Raw genomic sequence first — 8,586 nt, 5'->3', positions numbered from 1 at the left:
TAATGGCCTTTAGTACCTTCAAAATATTGTGCAACCATCACTAATATCTAATTCCAGAATGTTTTCAACACATCAAAAAGAAAACCTGGGAGTTCACGTCTTGGCTCAGTGGTTAACGAATCCAACTAGGAACCATGAGTTTGCAGGTTCGATCCATGGCCTCGCTCAGTGGGTTCAGGATCTGGCATTGCTGTGAGCCGTGGTGTAGGTCGCAGACACGGGCTCGGATCCCGCGTTGCTGTGGCGGTGGCGTAGGCTGGCGGCTACGGCTCCAATTCGACCCCTAGCCTGGGAACCTCCATATGCCGCAGAAGCGGCCCTAGAAATGCCAAAAAAAAAAAAGACAAAAAGAAAACCTGTATCCATTAAGCAGTCACTATTCATTCCACTTCCCCACCCCCCCCAGCTCCTGGCAACTACTAAGCCACTTTCTCTGTCTATAGCTTTGCCTATTCTGAACATTTCATATAAATGGAATCATATACTATATAGATGTTTGTGTTTTCAGGGTTCAACCATGTTGTAACATGTATCAATATTTCATTCTTTCTTATGACTGAATAATATTCCATTGTATGGTTATCCCCCATCCATCAGTTGGTGGGCAATTGAATTAGTTCTGATTTTTCACTCTTATGAATAATGCTGCTATTTATGTACAAGGTTTTGTGTGACATATGTTTTCATTTCTCTAGGAGTGGAATTTATGGATCATATGATAACTCTGTTTAACTTCTTGAGGAACTGCCACAATGGCTGCCCTACTTTAGATTCCTACTAGCAATGCGTGAGGGTTCCAATTTCTCCACATCCTTGCCAACATTTGTTATTTTCTATTTTTTTAAATTATAGCCATCCTACTGGGTGCAAGACAGTATATAATTATGGTTTTGACTTGTATTTCCCTAATGACTAATGATGTTGAGCATCTTTTCATGTTCGTATTGGCCACTAGTATATTTCACTTGGATAAATGTCTTTTACAACTCCTTTGTCCATTTAAAAATGAAGTTGTTTGTCTTTTTTGTTAAGCTATGTTAAGTTTTTGTTAAGTATGGACTCTTTATATATACTATTTATGCTAAACCCTCACCAGATATATGACATGTAAATACTTTCTAATTTCATGGGTTGCCTTTTCACTTCATTGATAGTGTTTTTTCGAGGGTACAAAGTTTCAATTTTGTTAAAGTTGAATTTGTGTCTTTTTTCCTTTTGTAACTTGTGTCTTTGTCATCTCTAATAAGAATTCTTTGCCAAGTTCAAGTCATACAGATTTTACCTTTATGTTTTCTTCTAAGAAGCTTATAATTTTAGCTCTTGCATTTAGATCTTTGTTCTGTTTTGATTTAATTTTTGTATGTGATGTGAAGTATGGATCCACCTTCATTCTTTTGCATATGAATATTCAATCACCCCAGCACCATTTGTTGAAGAAACTTTTCTTTCCCCATTGCACGATCTTGGCGCCTCTTCAAAAATCGACTGAATGTATAGGTTTCTATGACTCTCAATTCCATTTTATCGATCTAAATGTCCATTCTTATGCCAGTACCACACTATTTTGATTACTGTAGTTTGTAGTAAGTTTTGAAATTGAGAAGTGTGGGTCCTCCACTCGTGTTCTTTTTCAAGATCATTTTCATTATTTAGGGTGTCTTGAAATTCCATACAAATTTTAGGATAATCTTGTTTATTTCTGCAAAAAAAAAAATCAGTGGGATTCCATTGAATCAATAGATAGCTTTAGTTGATGTTGTCATCTTAATAATATTTAGTCTTCCAGTCTATAAATACAGGGTGTTTTCTCATTTATTTAAATCTTAATTTCTTTCAACAATATTTTGTAGTATTTAGCATATAAGTCTTATACTTCCTTGGTTATATTTATTCCCAAGTATTTTTCAATCCTATTGTAAGTGTAATTATTTTCTTGATTTCTTTTTAAGATTGTTCATTACTAGTGTATAGAAATACAAATGATTTTGTATGTTGACTTGTATCTTGCAACTTGGCTGAATTCACTTACTAGCTATAGACTTTTTTTGTTATTTAGAATTTTCTATGTATAAGATCATTACATCTGTGAATAGAGATAGTTTGATTTTTTCCTTTCTAACTTGGGTACCTTTTCTTTTTCTTAAGTAATTGCTCTAGTTAGAACTTTAAACACAGTGTTGAAGTGGTGAGAGCAGATACACTTGTGCTTTTCCTGTTCCCCTGGGAAAACCTTCCAGTCTTTCACTATTGAAGTATAATGTAAGCTGTGAGTCTTTCATACCTACTCTTTTTCGGGTTAGTTGAGGGATTTTCCTTTTATTTCTGGATTGTCGAATGTTTAAACCAAAGTTACATTCATAGGATAATCTCACTTGGTCATGGTGTTTATTTCTTTTTATATGTTGTTGGATTAATATTGCTAGCATTTTGCTGAGTGTTTTGTTCCTATATTCATTAGGGATATTGGCCTTTATTTTTAATGTGTGTGTGTGTGTCTGTGTGTGTGATGTCTTTGTGTTTGGTATCAGGGTAACATTTCATCAAATGTGTTAGGAAGTTTCCCCCTCCTTTCAATTGTTTTTGGAAAAGCTTAAGAAGGATAAGTGTTCATTTTTCTTTAGACACTTGGCAAAATTTTCCATGGAAACCACCTAGTCTTGAGGCGATTTTATTGTGGGAAAATTTTTTATTTCTAGCTCAATCTCTTTACTCGTTACAGGTCTAAACAGATTTGCTACTGATTCTTAAATCAATTTCAGTAGTTTCTGTGTTTCTAAGAATTTGTCCATTTCATCTAGGTTATCTAATTTGCTGATATATGATTGTTCATGGTATTCCTTTTTAATAATTATTTCTATTTGGGTTGCTAATAATGTCTCCTCTTTCATTCCAGTTTTGGTTATTTAAATCTTCTCTCTTTTAAGTAGGTCAGTCTAGCTAAAGGTTTGCCAATTTTGTTTATCTTTTCAAAGACAAAATTTTAGTTTTATTGATTTTCTCTATTTTTTTTCTATTCTCTATGTTATTTATTTCTACTTTAATCTTTTATTATTTCCTTCCTTCTATTTGTTTTTGGTTTAATTTGCTCTTTTTTGGTTTCTCAATTTGGAAGATAAGATTTTTGGTTTGAGATCTTTTTTTATTTTTATTTTTTTGGCTTTTTATGGCCACACCTGCAAGTCCCTAGACTAAGGGTTGAATCAGAGCTGCAGCTGCTGGCCATAGGATCCAAGCTGCATCTGTGACCTACACCACAGCTCATGGCAATACCAAATCCTTAACCCACTGGGCGAGGCTAGGGATCAAACCCACAACCTCATGGATACCAATCAGATTCATTACCACTGAGCCGCAACAGGAACTCTGAGATCTTTTTTAATGTAGGCATTTATAGCTATAAATTTCCCTCTGAGTACTGGGTTAGTTCCATCTCCTAAGATTTTAAATGTTGTGTATTCATTTTCATTCATCTAGAAGAATATTCTTTTCTGCTTTGTGACTCCTTTGTGATCCATTTATTGTTAAAGTGTAATTGTTTAATTTTAATGTATTTGTAAATTTTCCAGATTTTCTTTTGTTACTGATTTCTAATTTCATTATGCTGCCGTATGAAAGCATATTTTATGTGATTTAAATACACTTAAATTTATTGAGACTTACTTTATGGCCTAACATATCTTCTATCCTAAAGTATGGTCTATGTATAGTTGAGAAGAATGAATAGTCTCTTGTTATTGGGTGGAATATTGTTCAGATGTTTGTCATGTCTGCTTTGTTAACAGTGTTGTAGAAGTCTTCTAAATCCTTGCTGACCTTCTGTCTAGTTATTCTATCCATTATTGATAATGGTGTGTTAAAATCTCCAACTATTTATTTTTTAAATTAACATATAATTGATTTACAATGTTGTGCCAATTTCCACTGTTGTTATTGTTGAACTGTTGTCTTCCACTTCAATTCTGTCTGTATATGCTTCAGGTATTTTGGATTGCTCTTGTTAGGTACATGTATGTTTGTACTTGTTATATCTTCCTTTTGGATTGGTCATTTTAACCTTATAAAATGTCCTACTTTGTCTCTTTATATAATGCTTGTCTTCATTTCCATTTTGTCTGTTGCTAGTCTAGCCACTCTCGCAACCTTTTGGTTACTGTTTGTGTGATATACATTTTCCCATACTTTTATTGTCAGTATATTTATCTTTGAATCTGAAATGAATCTTTTGAAGGAAGCATCCAGTTGTATTTTGATTTTGGTCCATTCTGCTAATCTCTACCTTTTGATTGGAGAATTTAATTCATTTACATTCAATATAATAACTGTTAAGATAGAATTTATGCCTGCCATTTATCTATTTTTTCTATGTGTCTTATGCCTTTCTTGATTCATTATCCCTCAATTATTGCATTCTTTTGTGTTAAGTAGATATTTTCTGGTGTACCATTTTAATTCTTTGTCTTTTTCTTCACTTTATTTTTGAATATATTTTTCTTTGAGGTGACTCTAGGGAGTATAGTTGGCTATGATCTATAACAAAATAGTTTAGAGTGAAACTAGTAGTATGAAAAACTGCTCCTATATTGCTTAATCCACCCCTCCTTTATCCATGTTATTATCACAAACTATATCTTTATATATTTGTCCAACACAGATTTATAATTTTTACTTTATGAAGTTGTTTTTTAAATTAGATATGAAAAAATGGAGTTAAATAGAAAAAATACATTTGTGCTGGCTTTTATATTTTCCTATGTAGATATTTTTGCAAGCACTCTTTATTTCTTCATGTTGATTCAAGTTAATATAATGATTCCTTTAATTTCAGCCTGAAAAACTCCATTTAGTATTCTTGGAGAACAGTTCTGATAGAGATGAATTGGTTTTTTCTGTCTATCTTTTTTTTCTTGCCATGCCCATGGTATGTGAAAGTTTCTGGGCCAGGGATCAAACCCAAACCACAGCAGTGACAATGCTGGATCCTTAACCTGCTGTGCCACACGGGAACTCTTCTGTCTATCTTTGAATCTCTTAATTCCTCCTTAATTGTGAAGGTAGTTTTGCCAGATATAGAATACTTGGGTGACCTATAAAAATTTTTCTTTCAGCACTTTGAATATGCCATCCCATTGCCTTCTTGCCTTCATGATTTCTGATGAGAAATCAGCTGTTAATCTTATTGAGGCACTCCTATCTACTTAGTCATTTCTCTCTTGCTTCTTTCAAAATTCTTTGTCTTTTGACAGTTTGACTATGATGTATCTCAGTGTGGAGCTCTTAGTTTGTTCTACTATGATTTCATTGTGCTTCTTTTATGCATAATGTTTTTCATCAAATTTGGGAGATTTTCCATCATATTTCTTCAAATATTCTTTCTGCCTCCCCTTATCTCTTTCCTTTTTTTCTGGGACTCACAATATATGTATGTGGGCATACTTTATGATATCCCACAGGTCTCTTAGTTTCTGTTCAATTTTATTCATTCTTTTCTCTTGCTGTTCTGCAGATTGATAATTTCAATTGATTGATCATCATATTCACTGACTCTTCTGTTCAGCACTAAGTGAAATTTTTATTTCACTTATTATACTTTTCAACTTCAGTATTTCCACTTGGCTCATTTTTATAATTTCTATATCTATACTGTCTATTTAATGAGATATTATTCTCCTAATTTTCTTTATTTTTTTTAAGAAATGGTTTACTTTAGTTCTTTGAACTTAAAATAGCTAATTAAAAGTCTATGCCTAATACTTCCAATGTCTGGGCCTCCTCATGGACAGTCTCTACTTCTTGGTGTTTTTCATGTGTTATGGCCATAGGATTTATTCATGTCTCATAATTTTATATAAAATACTGGATATTTTAAATAATATAATTTGGGCTTCCCCTGTGACATACAGCATAACTACATGGCATTGTCTCTGTACTGGCTCTGGCTTAGTCACTGGCCCTGAAACTCCCACATGCCACAGATTTGGCCAAACACTTTAAAATAAATAAATAAATAAATAAATAAATAAATAAATAAATAAATACTATAATTTGACAATCCTGGAAATTATATTGTTCCCTCTCCCTGGAGTGTATTGTTATTGCTGGATTTTTGTAGTTGTTTGTGTGTTCAGTAAGCTTGGTACACGTCATATGTGGCCAGTGAAATCTCTGCTCAGGTAGCTTAGAGGGCAGCTATGTTTAGGTAGAGATTTCCTTAAATGCCTAGAACTAGAACATCCCAGTTTTTGCCTAGGGGCTCTGCAAGCATGTTGGGCACCTTTAACTCTCATCCAAACAGTTAACAATTCTGCATTAGCCTTCATTTACTGCTTGCACAGAACCACAAATCAGTCAAGGGTGAAAGCTTATGGCTTTCTCAAGTCTTCCTTGAGTGTATGCACAGCCCTACGTATGTGTTTGGTTTTCTAGATTACAAGAAGATATGCAGTAACTCTTCAGAGTCCCTATGGAAAACTTAATTTTTCAGTTTTTCCTTTTAAGCTTTTTAAATAATCTATTGTTTGCTCTGTTATCAGTTACCTCAGAGTTCTCTTGTGGTGCAGTGCATTAAGGATCCATTGTCATCAAAACAGCATGGTACTGGTATCAAAACAGACAGACAGACCAATGGAACAGAATAGAGAACCCGGAAATAAACCCTAACACCTATGGTCAATTAGTCTTTGACAAGGGAGGCAAGAACATAAAATGGGAAAAAGAAAGTCTATTTAGCAAGCCTTGCTGGGAAACCTGGACAGCTGCATGCAAAGCAATGAAATTAGAACACACCCTCACACCATGCACAAAAATAAACTCAAAATGGCTGAAAGACTTAGATATACCACAGGACACCATCAAACGCCTAGAAGAGAACATAGGTAAAACACTCTCTGACATCAACCTCATGAATATTTTCTCAGGTCAGTCTCCCAAAGCAATAGAAATAAGAGCAAACATAAACCCATGGGACCTAATTGAACTGAAAAGCTTTTGCACAGCAAAGGAAACCCAAAAGAAAACAAAAAGACACCTTCCAGAATGGGAGAAAATAGTTTCAAATGATGCAACGGACAAGGGCTTAATCTCTAGAATATATAAGCAACATATACAACTCAACAGCAAAAAAGCCAATCATCCAATGGAAAAATGGGCAAAAGACCTGAATAGACTGTTCTCCAAAGAAGATATACAGATGGCCAACAAACACATGAAAAAATGTTCAACATCGCTGATTATAAGAGAAATGCAAATCAAAACTACCATGAGATACCACCTCACACCAGTCAGAATGGCCATCATTAACAAGTCCACAAATAACAAATGGAGGGGCTGTGGAGAAAAGGGAACCCTCCTGCACTGTTGGTGGGAATGTATACTGGTACAGCCACTATGGAGAACAGTTTGGAGATACCTTAGAAATCTATCCATAGAACTTCCATATGACCCTGCAATCCCACTCTTGGGCATATATCTGGACAAAACTCTACTTAAAAGAGACACATGCACCCACATGTTCATTGCAGCACTATTCACAATAGCCAGGACATGGAAACAACCCAAATGTCCATCGACAGATGATTGGATTCGGAAGAGGTGGTATATATACACAGTGGAATACTACTCAGCCATAAAAAAGAATGACATAATGCCATTTGCAGCAACATGGATGGAACTAGAGACTCTTATACTGAGTGAAATGAGTCAGAAAGACAAAGACAAATACCATATGATGTCACTTATATTTGGAATCTAATATCCAGCACAAATGAACATCTCCACAGAAAAGAAAATCATGGACTTGGAGAATAGACTTGTGGCTGCCTGATGGGAGAGGGAGGGAGTGGGAGGGATCGGGAGCTTGGGCTTATCAGACACAACTTGGAATAGATTTACAAGGAGATCCTGCTGGGTAGCATTGAGAACTATGTTTAGATACTCATATTGCAACAGAACAAAGGGTGGGGGAAAAATGTATACATGTAAGGATAACTTGATCCCCTTGCTGTACAGTGGGAAAAAAAAAAAGGGATCCATTGTCATCACTACAGCGACCCAGGTCATTGCTGTGGCATGGGTTTGATCCCTGGCCCTGAAATTTCCACATGCTGCAGTGCAGCTTAAAAAAAAAGAAAAAAGATAAAAGCTTCATAGAGAACTTGGTATCCATCCCATTAAAACATTTGTTGAAGTCTTCACAAAGTTAATTTCTCAATACTTCAAAGCGACATATTGTTTTGTTTACATTATTTCCTAGAAAACCAATGAAAGGTAAATTTGAGCTCAGTTCAAGTCAAACTATTTCAAAACAATACAATTTTCTAAGCACTTTAAATGTAACTGAGGATCAGATTAGCAAGCTTTCCCAGAGTCTTGTTGCTAAATCATTCTAAGCTTTAAAAAAGAATATTTAGAACAAGCAGTTAAGTAGGAGAATGTTAGCACAGTTAATGAGAGAAAGTGACAATGATGCCTTGCCATATCAAGATTCGAAGGTATTAACTACCTTCAAAGCTGTGAAATAGTAAAGATACAGTATTCATAACAGAAATAGTCTAAGCCATAATTTAGTCCTAGGTTTGTCTGACTCTACAG

The sequence above is a fragment of the Phacochoerus africanus genome, chromosome X, assembly GCF_016906955.1.
Source record: "Phacochoerus africanus isolate WHEZ1 chromosome X, ROS_Pafr_v1, whole genome shotgun sequence".
NCBI classification, from domain to species: Eukaryota; Metazoa; Chordata; class Mammalia; order Artiodactyla; family Suidae; genus Phacochoerus; species Phacochoerus africanus.
Note: the sequence above shows the minus strand (reverse complement) of the source record.